Below are 19171 nucleotides of genomic sequence, written 5' to 3'. Positions count from 1 at the left end.
ATCTATGCAATATTAATATTACCCCATAAATATGTCACATAATCATAAAATACATTTAAATCAATGCAGCTACTTTCTAAAAATCAAACTCTACATATAAATCTTATTGTTATTTACATTCCAGCTTTTGGTAATTAGTTAAAACGATGTTACTAATTGTTTGGTCTGTAATTAGTGAACTAAACTTTTAAACTCAGACTAAACAGAACTTGCTTCACAAAATATTGGAGCATGAAATGCGAATTATGGCTTGTCATGCACCCTAGTTCTTTTCCATCTTGTTTAATGATTGTCTGGACAAAATAACTCAGTGTAACCTTCTGATATTTTTATTAGTGCAAGAACATCTGAAAAAGTATTAGACTTTAGCTGTGTGAAGGCACAAGCTGGGATACAAGAGGTTTGGATTACTCCACCCACATTTTCAAAGCAGCGCAGTTAAGTATTTGGATCTGCAAGATGCCATTGAAAAATGAGAATGTATTTGGATCTGCAAGATGCCATTGAAAAATGAGAATGTTTAATGCAGCAAGCAAGATATGTGGGTTATGACCAAAGAAAGAAAATGGCTGGAATCGCTTAGCACCTTAGTGTTTATTAGGTGCGTCAAAAATCAAACTTACAAAAATACGCGAAAATAGTGGAAACTGCCAATATTTACAAAAAGGTATCTAACAGAAAACACAATAATTGCTCCATACTTATATTCTTGTCCAGTGTGAACTCCTGTCTGTCCCTATATCTCTCTCACTGAGGGCAATGAGCTCCGTTTTATTCAGCACCATGACTTATCATCTTTAATTAACCACACTTAAGACTACACAAGAATTTGAATATGATGCACACCACAATGTAGATACGATCATATTACCAAATAAACAGATCTATCTACATTAAATACAACATGCATGCATTTACTAAAGAAATGGAATATTCCACTGCGTATGGTGGGAAAGGCACCGTAAAGCCAACCTGAGCACATCAGCTCAGCTTCAGACCTGCTACGAAAATATACCGGGGAAGACATTAAAGAGTGTACGCTCAGCACAACAACAGCAGAATGACAAGGCAATGTTTGTGTGTAAATGTCCATGTTTAAGAAGTGCGTTTACTGAGTGCTCTCCATCGCAATTTGTTCCATGTATTATGGTTGCTAAATGTGTGCAAGTCATGATGGCCACAGTATTTGAAGCCATCATTAATAGATGGCTTCAATAAAATATGGATCAATATATCTGTAGTTGAGGGATACAGGTTTGTATGTTTGAATGAATTTCATTAATGGATCATATCCTCAAGCACATTGAAAGATATGTGCGATTGAAGGTCACACATCTGTCTAGGTTTGGATCTGAAGAAACTCCAGTCTCCAGCTGCCAAACCCCTTGCAGCCAGTACAGGTCCTCCTCAGCAACCAAACCCCTGACTCGTGTACATCTTGGATGTACGAACAAGCACCAATGGGAGGGATTTGCTGGCTGCTGTGAGGCTGCAGGCAGCATCTGTCAAATGGGAACTTAATTCTTGGCTGCATTTCCAACTTGTGAACAATTTGAATTATGAACAATTCAGAGGATAGGTAAATTAAAGACTTTGTAGTAAGGCCTTTGTGCCTTTATTATGATGTAGTGGGTGGGCTACACAAGAATCTATAATTTCTTCATCCTGTATGTGTGGATCAAATCGAGGGAGAACTGCAGGTACAGCAGCAAGAGAGACCAGCAGATTGACACCTTATCATAATAATATTATTATTCACAAAGTAAGATTCTCAATATAACATAAACAAATTGTAAATGCTCTGACTACAATACCTATCTATATCAATTGCTGAATTAAGGTGAATCCTTATTTTATGAGCATTTGGGGGAATAACCTGATAAAATACTGCTGGGTACTTACAAAACATTAATTTATGCTTTTTCTGGCAAGAACTTGCAATGACCTGGAGTAAGATCTTCCTATTCTGGGGCAATGCCACTAACATCCGATTCTTTGCAATAAGGCAATTTTCATCCTGTTCCTTCTGTTCCTTCTTGCTGCTGCTCTTCAACTTTGGTAAATTTGTACATCACTGATTTAACAGCATAATGTAACATACAAGTACTACTTCATCAACAAAGTGCTTGTAATACACCTAATACTGGAAAAAACATTAATAGTCCCAAGGCACTCTATTACATTATTTCCTCTTTACATTCATCTTCCTAAGTAGTATAAGATGATCAAAATTGACAACATTACAGTTCTAACAGTTTAGGACATGTAACCAGGGTTTTCAATGCAGTTCATCTCATTCTTTGAATGGTTTCTGTAATTTTAATTTAATCATCATTTCGTATTTGCACCTGCATGCAAGTTATCTCTTTCAGAGTTCTGACCAATTACATTAATGACAAGGAGAATGTTGCAGAGAAGGTTCACAAGAATGATCCTGAGAACGAAAGGGTTACTGTATGAGGAATGTTTGATGGCGCTGGGATTTTGAAGAATGAGTGGAGGGGAACTCTTTGAAACCTACTGAATATTAAAAGACCTAGATAGTGTGGGCGTGGAAAAGAGGCTTACTATAATAGGGGAGTCTAGGTCTAGAGGACAGCCTCAAAATGCAAGGACATCCATTTAGAACAGAGAGGAGGAGGAATTTCTTGAGTCAGAGGGTAGTGAATCTGTGGAATTCATTGCCACAGAAATCTGTGGAGTTCACGTCATTGGGTATATTTCAAGTGGAGGGTGATCATCATCATCATCAGGTGCCATGCCCAGTTTGAGCTTTGACTGCCATGGCCCACCCACTCCGGTTTCGGGTCAAGTGGATCAATTCATTGGTATTCATTTCCAGTTCTCTGGCTGCTGTCTCCATCATCATTTGTCTTTGCCTTCCTCTTGCTTTCTTCCCTTCAATCTTTCCCATAATTACCGTGCATTCTAACTCCTCTTTCCTAATCACATGTCCAATGAAGTCACGTTGCCTTTTCATGATCTCATACATTATTTCTCTTTTTGTGCTTGTCCTGTTCATGACATCCTCATTAGATATTTGTTTCATCCATGATATTCTTTGCATCCTCCTCAAAAACCACATCTCTGCTGCTTCAATTCATTTCCTCATATTACTAGATATTGTCCAACATTCTGAGCCATATAACATAACTGGATAAATGTAACATTTCAGTGCTCTGAGGCGGGTTGTCATGCCTAGTTTAGTGTTGGTCAGTATACTCTACATTCTTGTAAAGGTGTCTTTTACCATCACTATTCTTCTTTTGATGTCCAAGTCGTACCTGCCATCTGATGTCACCCAGCTTCCTAAGTAACAAAAGTTCTGTACTTGTTTTATGTCTTCCCCATTTATTCTCAACCTGCAGATAGGATTCTCCTTGTTTTGGGATATCACCATACATTCTGTCTTTTTGCAATTGATAGATAGACCCATTTTTGCACTTCCTTCAGCAATTATATCAATTGAATTTTGTAGTTCTTCCTCCATACTTGCAATTAACAGTGTCATTTGCATATCCGAAATTATTGATGTTTTCACCTCCAACTTTGATTCCCAAGATATCTCTTATTTTTTGTAATATTGTTTCACTGTACACATTAAACAAATCAGGGGAGAAAACACACCCTTGTCTAACGCCTCTTTTGATTTTCGTAAACTGACTCACTTCTCCATCTATTCTTACAGCGGCAGTTTGCTCCCAGTACAGATTTCTGATTAGGCGGAGGTCTTTTGAATCTAGATTTAGAGTTTCCTGTAATATTTCCAATAACTTATTTGCTTCATTTTAACAAATGCTTTTGTGTAGTCAATAAAACAAACAAAAAAAATCTTTTTGCACTTGAATAGCTCATTCTAATAGTATCCTTAACATCAATATCACGTTTCTTGCACCTTTGTCTTTCACAAAACCACATTGTTCTTTACCTATCTCAGCTTGTATCTTACTTTTAGCTCTTGTCATCAAAATTTTTAGAAGTATCTTAATGATATGACTCATTAAACTTATGGTCCTATGTAATTCACATTCTATTGCTCCAGGTTTCTTAGGAAGAGTGATAAATACTGATTTTTTCATCTCTTCTGGTATTATTCCAGTCTCATAAATGTCATTGATTAAATCAGTAAGTTTGTCAATTCCAAATTCTTCAAGGGTGATAATTTGTTCTGTTACTAATTCATCAGGACCTGCTGCCTTTCCCTTCTTCATCTTATTTATTGCATTACAAACTTCAGATTTTAAAATACTTGGACCTTCAATGTTCTTCTTAATTTCTGGTTTTTCGCCTCGATCATCTTCAAACAATTCCTGAATATACTTAGTCCAACTGTTCATAATCTCATCTTTTTCCATGATAATAGACCCTCCTTTGCTTTCAAACATCCACCTAAAGAACAGAGGAGCTTTTTACCAGTGATATTCTTGATTTGTTGATGTAACCTTTTTGGATCAGTAATAGGGATTCTTTCTACTTGCTCACATTCCTGGTTTAACCATTCTTCTATGGCTTTTTGACATAAGCTTTCAACTTTTTTATCTAAGGATTTATATTCTATAGGATTTGCTTTCTTCCATTAGATTCTTGATTTCATCTGTTATCCATTTATTCTTTGTGTTTTTTTCTTTTTTAGGAATCACTGACTTTGCTGATTCTACCAAGGCATCCTTTAGAGAGTTAAACTTAATTTCTACATCATTGCTATCATCTTCAACAGATTCTATTTCTAGACTTTGAAATCTATTCCTTACTTCAATTGTAAATTTTTGTCTTAAATTCTCTTCTTTAATTAATTGCGAGTAGTCAAGGGATTATTCAGGTTTTTGCTTCTTTAATTTTTTAAGTTTTACTTTTAGATGACATATTACTGGGTCATGGTCACTATTACAGTCTACACCTGGATATGTTTTGCTACTGAGTTTCTGAGTCACTGAGTTTCTAAATCTTTGGTTTATAGTAATATTATGATTTCTGGTGTATTCACCTGGACTTTCCCAGGTCCATAAGTGTCTTGAATGGTTTTTAAAGTAGGTACTCATAATGACCTGATTATTCATCTTGCACCATTCTACCCATCTCTCACCTCTTTCGTTTTTTCCCCTAGTCCAAATTTTCCTATGGTATTTCCATCAGCACCTTGTCCTACTTCAGCATTTAGATCTCCCATGACAATAACAATATTTTGAGATTTGCATCCATTCTTTGCTTGTTCAAGCTCTTCATAAAATTTATCTTTATCCTCATTTGTTCCATCTGTTTTTGGTGCATATACCTGTATAATTGCTAAATCAAATAGTTGTCCTCTGAATCTAACACGGAGCACTCTTTCTGATATTGCCCAATGTCCTAAAACACTTTTTGCCATGTTTTTATCCATAGGAATTCCTACTTCATTAGTATGGGAAGTTCCACAAGAATAAATTAGTGTTTTCTTTCTATTCTGACATGTTCCAGCACCTGTCCAACGAACTTCACTAATTCCCATGATGTTAATCTTTAGTCTTTCCATTTCATTTATTACATTCTCCAATCTTCCTGCTTGATATAGGGTTCTCACATTTCAAGTGGCAATAATTTTCTTTCGTGTTAATTGAATTTTATGAGCAGTAGCTTGATGATGGGCGGGGATCCCCTGCTGCCCAGAATCAACACCACTGAGCAAAGTATCTTCAGAATTGTCTTGAAGATCCTCTTGACGCTGTTGTTGTGCGATACATTTTGTGAGTTTGACCATGGTTTTCTTAGCAAATAGATTCTAGGAAACCTAGTATCTAGCAACGGTGGTTTCTATTGCCTTCCGTTGGGCAAACTAAAGAAATCGCCATTTCTCTTCCCAAATGTTCATCCGCCTGTACTGTAGCCATTGACATTTGAGGTCGTAGCTCATCCGCCTTCTCCGTCATAAGTTCAGTTACTGAACCTGCCGGATCTGCCGTTGGCCTTCGCTCGTATCCTGAGCAGGAACCCTTGCAGGTGGTACCGTTCCGTGTCAGAGCGGCCCTGGGAGCAATGAATGACTAAGGGGTAACTCCACTTGCCCCAAAGCTCTGAAAGTCCCCAATCAGAGCCTCATCACTGGTAGCAGTTTAGAGTCATACCCAGGACTGGGAGGGTGATAGGTTCTTGATTAGTAAGGGTGGTAAAGATTATGGGAGAAAGGCAGGAAAATAGGATTGAGACGGATACTAACTCAGCCATGATGAAATTGTGCCAAATGGCCTAATTCTGCTCCTATGTCTTAAGGTCTTATTGCAAGGTGATTAATAATATAATTGTAATCCATTGTGCCTTATACTAAAGAAATAACATCTATAAAATAGATTTGAGAGTCCTTCTTCCAAATCCACCTTTTTGATAATGATGGTTCAATGGTCAAACTGAAGCTTACTTACACAGCTGAGCTCTTTATTTGCTTTTTCATATAGGTTAATATTCTCATGGGCTTCGAGTATATAATCTGCCTCTACTGGAAAGTAGGATGCGTGTATTTTTCTCAAGATACTCAATAGTCTAGATGGAAAAACATTCCCTTGTGAGTCAGATAGTCACTGAGTATTGGTGTTAGTTTATTATTGTCTCACGTTCCCAGATACAGTGAAAAGGTTCCCTTGCATACTGTTTATACAGTATAGCTGGAATAAGATAAAACAGTAACAATGCAGAAAAAGTACTGTTCAGGTAAATGATAAAATGCAAGATCAGAAGGAGATAGATAGTTATGATTTCACACTTTACATCAGGAATGGAACATAAAATTTCGGCTGATAAAAAAGGGAGAAGTACTTGGTTGTACGTTGGATGAGATTGCAAAACCCAGTTCATATTTCTCTTAGAGTCATAGAACACTACAGCACAGAAACATACCCTTCAGCCTATATAATCTGTGCTGAACCATTTGAGCTGCCAAGTCCCATTGACCTGTATTCGGACCGTAGATTGCCATGCTCCTCCCGTCCATGCACCTGTCCAGATTTATCTTAAATGTTGAAATTTAACATACATCCACCTCTTCCACTGGCAGCTCGTTTCACACCCTCACCAACTTCTGAGTGAAGAAATGCCCCCCTTAAACATATCACCTTTCTCCCTTAACCCACAACTTCCAGTTCTAGTCTCACACAACCCCAGTGGAAAAAGCTAGCTTGCATTTACCCTATCTATACCACTCATAATTTTGTATACCAGTTGAAAAATATCTTCTATAATGGACTGATAGCAGATATACAATAATAGAATGATATTAACATGATGGAATGCAGAGAAAATGGCTCCCAATGAATTGGAACACCTAGAGAAGCAAGAATGGATCAACTGATCCTTCAGCACTTTGATTGGAGTTTGCTAGACATAAACCGATTGCCATGCTTTCTGCAACGAGTAACACAAGCATCTTAAAGCGCAGGTACACGTATTTGGAATAGAATGCCACTCCATAAGACTATAAGACCATAAGACACAGGAGCAGAATTAGGCCATTCAGCCTATCGAGTCTGCTCTGCCATTCCATCATGGCTGATCCTGGGTCCCACTCAACCCCGTACACCTGCCTCCTCGCCATATCCTTTGATGTCCTAACGATCAACTTCCACCTTAACTATACCCACTGACCTGGCCTCCACCTCAATCTGTGGCAGAGCATTCTCTCTGGCTAAAATAAAAATTCTTCTTACCTCTATTCGAAAATGTCGCCCCTCAAATTTGAGGCTGTGCCCTCTAGTTCTGGATACACCAACCATCAGAAACTTCCTCTCCACATCCATCCTATATAGTCCTTTCAACATTTGGTAGGTTTCAATGAGATCTCCCTGCATTCTTCTAAATTCCAGTGAGTACAGGCCCAAAGCTGCCAAATGCTCTTGATATGTTAACCCCTTTATTCCTGGAATCATCCTCATGAGCCTTCTCTGGACTCTCTCCAATGACAACACATCCTTTCTGAGATATAGGGCCCAAAACTTTTGATGATACTCCAAGTGTAGCCTGACTTGCATCTTATAAAGCCTCAGCATTATCACCTTGCTTTTATATTCTACTCCCCTTGAAATAAATGCCAACATTGCATTTGTCTTATTTACCACCGACTCAACCTGTAAATTAACCTTCTGGGAGTCCTGTATGAGGACCCCCAAGTCCCTCTGCACCTCTGATGTTTGAACCTATTTTATGCAAGCTCTATTTTCTTATGGTCCTGAACAGACTGCAGAAAATAGCCAAAAGGGTATATCCCGAGTCTCAGTGCGGTTTCAGGTCAGAACGCTCCACAATTGACATCATCTTCTCCCTTCGACAGCTACAAGAGAAATGCAGAGAGCAAAGATAACCACTCTACGTCGCTTTCATTGACCTCATGAAGGCCTTCGACCTTCTGAGCAGAGACTCGCCAGGTTTGGTTGTCCCCCGAGGCTTCTCAGGATAGTTCAGTCATTCCACACAGACATGAAGGGCGTTTTTCAGTTCGACGGCTCTTCTTCGGAGGCCTTCAACATCCACAGCGGTGTGAAGCAGGGCTGTGTGCTTGCCCCCACCCTGTTTGGCATCTTCTTCGCAGTCATACTGAAGCACGCCTTTGGAACATCAACTGATGGTGTCTACCTCCACACCAGATTGGATGGGAGGCTGTTCAGTCTGTCCCGGCTGAGGGCAAAAACCAAGGTTCGCGAAGTACTCATCAGGGACGTGTTGTTTGCAGACGATGCGGCACTGGCAACACACTCTGAAGAGCAACTGCAACGCCTCATGGACAGCTTCTCAAGACCCTGCCAGGACTTCAGCTTGACCATCAGCCTGAAGAAAACCAATGTGTTGGGCCAAGGCGTTGAGCACCCTCCTGCCATTACCATCAACAACTAGAGCTGGTAATGGAGCTGGTAATGTCACGAGTTTACGTACCTTGGCTCCACCATCACGGACAGCCTCTCCCTAGATCCCAAGATCAACAGACGGATCGGACGAGCAGCCTCAACATTCGCCAGGCTGACAAAGAGAGTCTGAGAGAACAGAAAGCTGATGACGCACACTAAAGTTGCAGTCTACAGGGCCTGCATCCTCAGCACACTGCTTTATGGCAGTGAGACATGGAACCTCTACTACAGACAAGAGCGGCGTCTCAATGCCTTCCAGCTTTGCAGCCTGAGACGCATCCTGGACATCACGTGGACTGACCGAATCACCAACAACGAGGTCCTGTCCCACGCCCAGATACCCAGCCTCTTCACCCTGCTCCAACAACGCTATCTCCGCTGGCTGGGCCACGTACATCGCATGTCAGATGGGAGGATCCCGAAAGACCTGCTGTACGGGGAACTGGCCTCCGGCAATAGAGCACAAGGGCAGCCCCATCTTCGTTTCAAAGATGTTTGCAAAAGAGACATGAAGTCACTGAAAATGAACGTCGAGAGGTGGGAGGATATCGCAAGCGATCACTCTCACTGGAGGCTGGAACTACGCAGAGGTCTTAAAAGAGGAGAAGAGAAGCTGAGGCTTGTTGCTGAAGAAAAGCGCACTTGTCGGAAAAACAGCACCAAGACAACACTGGAGGACAGTGCCTTCAAGTGCAGTCGCTGCAGCCGAGACTGTCACTCCTGTGTGGGCCTCTACAGCCACAACAGACGCTGCTCTAACACAGACTGAAGCAAGACTTTCCGGGCACAGATCCATGGTCTTGCGAGACTAATGGATGCCACCACTAGCACCACCATTTTCTTTTTCTGAATAATCTAATGCCCACCATCATCTTCTCAGAACAACAAGAAACAAGCAGCCACTGGAGTATCGTCAAGGTTGATCACATTCTAAGGACTGAAAAAGGACACTCGTGACATGATATGTGCTGCAATCTCCATATTAAAGGCATTAACTTTTGCCATTTTTTTCGTTGTTAGATAACTTCTCTTAACAATGCTCCTCACATCTGTCTTGACCTTCTATTTATGATGTCCATAATACCCCTGCTTACCTTTCATTGGTTTATGTCATGGATTCCCAGCTTGGGGTCCATGGACCCCTCAGCTAGTGGTAGGGGTCTATGGCATAAAAAAGGTTGGGAACCCCTGGTTTATATTGATGGTTCACTTGTTTCCCACATGCCCTTTTATTTTGAAAAATCAATGTCTATGATACCCTGGTTCATGTGACAGAAGTGAACTGAGCAGATAGCTGGGCATGTGAATCTTCTCAGCTAAGCTCCTGGATCAATTAAATGTGGATATTTTTTTCAGTCACGCTTAATCCTTAATGAATCTTTCGTGTTTTGACATTATTGTGTATAATAAGCCTTTACCAAGCATAATGCAATTGAAACGATTAGAATCTTGCCATCCTCTGCAAATCTACATTGACTGCCCAGTGTGTTTGAAACACAAGCTAGATTCTATACCTCTTGAAAGTAACTTTAAATATCTTATTAGGGGGCAAGTATCAATAAAGCACAGATGGAAATAGGAATAAAGCAGCTTTCTGAAGATACTATGATTTGATCTGATTAGATGGCAACCATTGCCAGATTTCTTATTGCAAGCAATTAGTTTTTATATTAGTAAAAAAAATTTTTTAAATTAGAAATTTGTTGTTGGTTTCTCTCTTTATATTGCTCTGTTGTGAAATATAGTTTTCTTTTATTTCAGATTGGCCTTACATGTATCACATCATTTGCACTTTGTTTTTACAGCCTTCTGATTGAGGGCAATGTCTCTGTATTATAGAGTCCATTTAAGAATTATAGATTTTGGTCCATTATCATCCACTGGCATCCCAAACCTATCAATAGTTGGTGAAGCCAAAAGAGAATTCAGCCCTTATAACCCTTTTACCTGTCATTTAATTAAATTATCCCATAATGAAATCTTCCCTAATGAGCTGGATTTTAATAATTTATTAGCTACTAAAGCATCACTCAGGATATCATCAATTATACATGACACAGTGGACTTTTGGATTTTTCAATCCATCTTCTTTTCATTTGTGGTGCAATTCATTATGGGCAGAGCATAGTTACTTAGGGCTCCCAGGTGATTGACATGGAACGAGAGGTCAGATTATCAATATACTCTGCCTAGAGCTTGCCAACAGACATGTGTTAAATTGAAACATATTGTTACACACTAGGCTTCCATTTTCATCTTTCTTATTTATCATCTGATAGACAAAACCTACATTTAGTGGCCACTTTATTAGGTACCTTCTGCTGCTGTAGCCCATTCGCTTCAAGTTTCGACATTCTGTGGACTCAGAGTTGCTCTTCTGCACACCACTGTTGTAATGCATAGTTATTTGAGTTACTGGCACCTTCCTGTCAGCTTGTACCAGTCTGGCCATTCTATTCATTAACAAGGTGTTTCTGCACACAGAACTGCTGCCCATAGGATTTTTTTTTGTTTGTTTTTCTCACCATTCTCGGTAATCTCTAGAGACTGCTGTGCATGAAAATCCCAGGAGATCAGCAGTTTCTGAGATCCTCAAACCACCCCATCTGGCACAAATAATCATTCCACTGTCAAAATCACTTAGATCATATTCTTCCCCATTCTGATGTGTGGTCTGAACAACAACTGAACCTCTTGATCATGTCTGCATGCTTTTATGCTGCCTTATGATTGGCTGATTAGATATTTGCATTAATGAGCATGTGTACAGCAGTATTAATAAAGTGGCCACTGGGTGTAGAGTTTGGAGCCAAGGAATGTCAAGGTGTAAATTTATAAACTTTGGCTCCAACAAAGGTCATTTACAAAAAATAATAGATTGAATATTGTACACAGCTGATTAACACTAAGTACAAAGTAAATTTTATTACCAAAGTACAAATTTATAGAATGGTAACTATAACAGAATCAATGAAAGTCCACGCAACTAGGGCGTTCAACTAGAGTGCAGAAGACAACAAACTGTGTAAATGCAAAAAAGTAACAATAATATAAATAAGTAAGCAATAAGTATCAAGAACATGAGGTGAAAGTGAATCCATTAGTTGTGGGAACGTTTCAATGATGGGGCAGGTGAGGTTGAGAGAAGTTATCCCCTTTGTTGGCCGAGGAGTAATAACGGTTCCTAAACCTGGTGGTGTGAGTCCCAAGGCTCTTGAACCTCCTTCCCAATGGCAATAGCAAGAAGAAAGCATATCCTGGATCACTGGTCCCCAACCTCCAATCCGCGAAGCATGCAGGTGTGCAGCGGTAGCCGGGACGCAGCCAGCACATCTTTAAGAAAAAAGCCGAAATAAACAAGCTAATTAATTAGGTAACGCCCCACACGTAAATTTCGGCCCAGATCAGAGGCGATTGCCGACTTCACTTGCTCTACGCAATTGGCAATCGCCTCTGATCTGGGTCGACATTTACGTGCTGGGCAGCACCTAATTAATTAGCTTGTTTATTTCAGCTTTTTTCTTAAAGATGTGCTGGGTGCATCCTGGCTACTGTTGCTCCCCTGCATGCTTCACGGCCCGGTATCGGTTCGCGGCCCGGAGGTTGGGGACCACTGTCCTGGATGGTGGCGGTCACTGATGATGGCTGCTGCTTTCCTGCAACAGTAATGATGAGAAATGTCTTTGGCTTCCAGGTTTTCTGCTCTCATAGAATAAGGGATAGAATATGCAAAAGGTGCAGAGACAAGGATTAATGTGTGAACTGTGAAGTCAAGAGCAGGCATGTGATTTGCTGACTCCAGTGAAGATGTGTGAGCTGCAATCTTGAGGCCAAAGTGAAAGGCAGATAAGTTTCTTCTGAGGCTCGGTATGTGAATTCTGGACGAACACAGGGCTACCCACAGTACCTGGAGCAAACACACAAACCACAGGATGAGCGGGGAGCTGTTAATCAACTGCACTGTGATACAGGCATCCACTCAAGATAAATAGATGATCTGTCTCAAAGACAGATACAAGAGAAAGTATGAGTGAACAAACAAACTTGTGATGTATAGAACCAAAAACAAGATGAGAGAAAGCTGTTCTGAACCATGTGCCTGAATGCACACTGATGATCCATTTCAGCATTAGTGCAGTTGTCTTCTGCCAAGTCGCAAACTTGCCTTTCCATTCGAAACGCAGAAATCCCCTCAACTAGCAGCCTTTTCCTTAACTTTCTTCCCTATACAGCTCCCATCACCTTAGTTTAGCTTTCTAATGGTGAGGAAGTAAATGGCTAAGTTATCCTTATCCTTGTAAAGGTATTAAAGTGCTTCAGGTGAAATGGAAGAGAATCATCATCCCCCCACAGTTTTACTTCAAGTCATATGCCTCTGTTAATGTAGAAAACTGTTACAAGGGGCTTCATCAAAATAACCTCAAATAACATTTGATCATATAATGGAAAATCTAGGCAGATGACTGGAGGATTAATGAAAGCAGGAGGTTTTGAGTGTCTTGCAGGACAGAGTGTGATTTTATTCAGCGACGAAGAATGGCTTAGATTTAGAGGAAGACATATCTTAGGCAGTTGTAGTTGCATAAGTAACTGCAGAGTAAGGAAAAGGTGAAGCCAAGGGGAGATTTAAAACTGAAGATGTGATTTGTTATTTTGTCAGGAGCAAGTTTAATTCTTGTAGCCAGGAATTGAGGATGAATGAATCCTGCTACGTGACTTTCATAACTTTATCCAGCCCATGTGCTTGCCGATCTACATCATCCCATGGTTAAGTAACAAATTAGCTTTACAAGACCAACCATCTCTTCGACATCTCTCTGCTCGTACACTTCCAATCCAAAACCGTTCTACCATCTTTATGTGGGGCCTGCCTGTTTGAGTCTTTTTATTGCTGCAAATTCTTAGGAATTTGGAGAACTCCATTTTCCGTCGTAGGAACAGGTACGTCCAACATTTCTCTGAACAGATGTAGTTCTCCATTACCACTGACTAAGGAATCATTTTGCACCCAGCTGCACAAGCCAAATCAGAAAACTGGAGCTCTTTAAAAGTAATTAAATGATCAAAGAATAAACAGAGTAGGTGTTGAAAACAATGACTAAAATCTCATCACCGACTTTATCAATCATAAAATAACTGAGCGATCTACTATCATGATTGCAATATCCTTTGATTTCCCTTGTGAGGTATAAATGTCTTTTCATGCCAACCAATTGTATTTAGCTAAGAGAAAAGAAAAGTAGAAATGTGATGTTTGACCAATGGATTTCTTCTCAAAAGCCTAAATTCTGGGAATCTGTGCACCTTTCTCCTAAATATTGTCTACCAGCTGCATTTTACTTACTGTGTTAGAAATCAATCTCTCTAAAGATAGGGCAGACCTTTAATAGAACTCTCTGCCATATCCCTGATATTGGAGTAGTATGCAATCCATCAGTACATACTCTCCATCAATATGTTATTAATAATTAACTTCAGCTCTGTGCAGATGAGGGCAGTATTTCAAGAAGCTTGTTATTTTACAGATTGCATCGTCATCATTTTATTGATTCATTGGTGCATTACTAGTAGCTAAGCAATACCATAGGGCAGGGAGTGTGTGTGTGTGTGTGTGTGTGTGCGCGTGTCTCTGTGTGTGTGTGTGCATGTGTGTGTGTGTGTGTGTGTGTGTGCATGTGTGTGTGTATGTGTGTACGCGCGTGTGTGTGCGTGCGTGTGTGTGCATGTGTGTGTGCGTGTGTGTGTGTGCGTGCGTGTGTGCGTGCGTGTGCGTGTGTGTGCATGTGTGTGTATGTGTGTGTGCGCACGCGTGTGTGTGCGTGTGCGTGTGTGCATGTGTGCGTGTGTGTGCGCGTGTGTGCATGTGTGTGCGTGCGTGTGTGTGTGTTTGTGCATGTGTGTGTGGGTGTGTGTGTGTGTGCGTGTGCGTGTGTGTGCATGTGTGTGTGTATGTGTGTGCGCGCGCGTGTGTGCGTGTGTGCATGTGCGTGTGTGTGTGCGCGTGTGTCTGTGCGTGTGAGTGTGCGTGTGTGTGCATGTGTGTGCGCGCGTGTGTGTGTGTGTGTGTGTGTGTGTGTGTGTGTGTATGTGTGTGTTATTTGATGGTGCAGAAGTAGGATTAAAGAGAAAAATGATTAAGAACATGTAATTTGTTGCACTTCAGTTGATATTTTAACTTTAGATTTACCACCAGTGGTATAAGTTTGAAGAGATTTGGTATGTCACCAAAATTACTTGCAAATTTCGACAGATGTACCATGGGAGCATTCTAACTGGTTGCATTTAACGATCTGGTATTGGGGTGGGGGAGTTACCGTACAGGATTGTTATAATCTGCAGAGCATTGTAAAATTAGTCAGCTCCATCATGGGTACCAGCCTCTGTAGTATCCAGGACATCTTCAAGGAGCAGTGCCTCAGAAAAGTGGCATTCTTTATTAAGGACATGCCCTCTTCTCATTGTTACCGCTGGAAAGGGGTACAGAGGCTTGAGGGCACTCATTGATTCAGGAACAGCTTCTTCCCCTCTACCATCCAATTTCTGAATGGACATTGAACCCATGAGCAATACCTCACTACTTCTTTATTTCCTATTTTTTTTCACTACTTATTTAACTATTTTATATATGTACTTCCTGTAATTCAGTTTTTTATCTCTATTATCATGTATTGCATTTTACTACTGCCGCAAAGTTAAGAAATTTCATGACGTATACCAGTGATACTAAATCTGACTCTGATTCTGACGTAGACCCTCTCCTTTGTAGGTCATTGTAAGCTTTCCCCTTTGGCATATGGCTCACCCTCCTCGATTTCTAATGGGATACAATGCACAATGCACCTTATCATGAAACCACTGACTCATGACATGTGGCTCTGTTTCATGGGTGCAGTCCAGCTTCTGATCCCTCAACCAGAAGGTCCCTTGTGATTCTTCCTCCGTTAGCTCATTGTTCACTGAGGAGCTTGGAGAGCGAGCATTGTTAATCTCTGCATCCACAAGCGCTAGCATCGCCCTGTCCCTTATTATCATCTACAGCGATTTGCAATTCTATGACAACTTTATCAGCAAAACTTTCCCAGTTCCCTTTACTTAACTGTAACCAAATAAAAATTGACACAAAATCTCCTATTAATACAGGTAGCATTGGTTAAAGTAGTTTAGTTACTAATTTTGGTCCAATGACATGAATTTAAATCCAATCACTGCAGATGGAGACCTTAAGCTCAGAATCAGTGTCAGGTTTAATATCACCAGCATATGTCACGAAATTTGTTGTCTTTGCAGCAGCAGTACAATGCAGTACATAATAAGAGAAAAAAAGTGAATTATAGTAAGTGTATATAAATTAAATTAAATTAAATAAGTAGTGCTAAAACAGAAATTAAAAAATAGTTTCAGGGTTCAATGTCCATTCAGAAATTGGATGGCAGAAGGGAAGAAGCTGATCCGAGATCACTGAGTGCGTGCCTTCAGGCTCCCGTACCTTTTCCTGCTCCTAACGGTAGCAATGAGAAGAGGGCATGACCTGGGTGATGAGGGTCCTTAATGGTTGGGTGCTGCCTTTAAGTAATTACATAAATCTGGAAGAAAATAATAAATGATGGCCAGATTATCATTCAGTAACAACTATTGCTTTTTCTTTAAAGATTAGCTTTATTTGTCACATGTATGTCAAACATCAGAACATGCAGTGAGATGCACTGTTCCTGAGTCAACGACCAAGACCATCCAAGGACTGTGCTGGGGGCAGCCCACAAGTGTCACCATGCTTCCAGCGCCAACATTGTATGCCTACAAATCACTAACCCTAACCAGATTCCTTTAGAATGTGGGAGGAAACGAGTACTACAGTTATACAGGAGAACACACAGTTATAGAGAGAACGTACAAACTCCTCACAGGCAGTGGTGGGATTCGAACTCTGATCAGTGATCGCTGGTGCTGTAAAGCGATTATGCTAACTGCTATGCTACTGTGCTGCCTGCACCTATGCGCTATCATCTATGCACCAAAGAATCTCCAGAGCTACAAATATTGTTAACGATTAACCGAATAAATAAACACGAAGAGTGACCGAAGCTTGATTTGATAGTAAATTTCAGGGATTGCCTAAAATGAATGGAGAGATAATGAGGAAGATTGGATTAACAGGGGAATTCCGGATCCTAGAATCTAGGCTACTGAAGTCGAGCTCATAGAGTCATAGATTGATATAGCAAGGACACAGGCTCTTCAATCCAGTCAATCCACACAGAGTATCAACCACCCATTTATACTAATTCTGCATTAATCCCATCTTCTCCATTCCCACAATCTCATCAACTGCTCAAGATTTTACCACTCACTTACGCATTGCCAGTCACCGTTTAACCTGCCAGCCTGTGTGCTTTTAGGGGCATGAGGGAAAACTGAAGGGTCTGTAAGGAATGGGTCATAGGAAAGACGTACAAACTCAACACAGGACTAAACGCAACAACTGAAGTCAGTACTAAATCCAAATCTCTGGTGCTGTGAGGCACCAGTTCTACTTGCTGAATGACTGTGCTGCTCTGGACAGATTATAAACTGGGATATTGAAATTGCTAAGATTAGAGCATAGAGTTTTTACATGGACACAGAGGCTACAGGGCTAAGGAGCTTTTATTCTGTCTTATTCTATCCTCAGTTTCCATTAGAAGATTCCTGGACAAGGTAGCTGAAACCTGTTGCTGATCTTTTCCCACTCCCTAACACTGTATTGCAAGAAAACAGTGATGCTGCTTGTTTGGAACTAATTCTGCATTATGTTAATTTTGGATTTCTTTGTTGAATTCAAAACTTAATGGGTAACAGGTCATAAATGTAAGAACGTAAGAAATAGGAGCAGGAGTAGGCATTTAGCTCATCAAACCTGCACCACCGTTCGATAAGGCCATGGCTGATTTGGTTGTGGGTTCAGCTCCACTGACCTGCCCCATTACCTTAATTCCCCTGCTCTGGTAAAATCAAACTGTGACTTAAATATATTTAGTGAGACAGTATATGCTGTTTCCCTTGGCAGAGAGTTCCACAGATTCACTACTCTCTGGGAAAAGCAGTTTCTCCTCATTTCCATTCTAAATCTATTCCCCCAAATCTTGAGGCTATCTCCCTTAGTTCTAGTCTCACTTATCAGTGGAAACAACTTTCCTGCCTCCATTGCTGCTATCCCTTGCATAATTGTTATATATTTCCATACGATCACCTCTCACTCTGAGTTGCAGGGAGTATAGTCCCAAATGACTCAATCTCTCCTCATAGGCCAAACCCCTCATCTCCAGAATTAACTTGGTGAACCTCTTCTGCACTGTCTCCAAAGCCAGTTTATATATTTCTTCAGTGCTCCAGATGCAGCTGTGCCTATACCCTGTACAGTCACAGCATTACCTTCCTGCTCTTAAATGCAAATCCCTCTAACAATGAAGGAAAACATTCCATTTGACTTCTTTATAATCTGTTGCACCTGCAAACCAAACTTTAGTGATCCAAACACTCCTAAGTCCCTCTGCACAATAGCATCCTGCAATATTTCAGCATTTAAATAATAATATGATTTTCTATTTTTTCTTCCAAAGTGGATGACCTCACACTTATCAATGTTGTACACCATCTGTCAGACACTTGCCCATTTGCTTAACCTATCTGTATCTCTCTGCAGGCACTCTGCATCCTCTGCGCAATTTACTTTTCCATTCGATTAAATATCATCTGCAAACTTAGATACGTTATACTTGATCCTCTCTTCCAAATCATTAATGTATATTGTGAACAGATGCAGGCTGAGCACCAACTCCTGTAACACTCCAGTCACCATTGACTGCCAACTACAGAAATATCCATTTATCACAACTCTCTGCCTTCTATTGGTTAGCCAGTCTTCTATCCATGCTAATACATTATCCCCAACTCCATGCATCCTCATCTTATGAATGTAATTAAGTGGCACCTTATTGAACACCTTTTAGAAATCCAAGTATACAATATCCTCAAACAACTCCAGAATGTTTGTTAAACACAACCTGCCCTTCATAAACCATGCTGTCAACACACAATAGACTAAAAGTGATATCCATGCAAAGCATAGAGCCTGATTATTTGATCTAAGACCAAGAAAATGAGTAGCTCGAGATTAACTTGTAGATAGCTGCTTTCTTGTATTATTATTTGCCATGCCTTCTTGGCTGCAGCTGCCTTGTAGCTGGTTGGTAGGGTTTGAAGTAATTCATTCCCCAATGTATGAGCTGAACATTAGAAGATCATTTATTAATGGTCCAATCACCAAGGAACAC

This window comes from Mobula hypostoma, chromosome 2, assembly GCF_963921235.1.
Source record: "Mobula hypostoma chromosome 2, sMobHyp1.1, whole genome shotgun sequence".
Taxonomy (NCBI): domain Eukaryota; kingdom Metazoa; phylum Chordata; class Chondrichthyes; order Myliobatiformes; family Myliobatidae; genus Mobula; species Mobula hypostoma.
Note: the sequence above shows the minus strand (reverse complement) of the source record.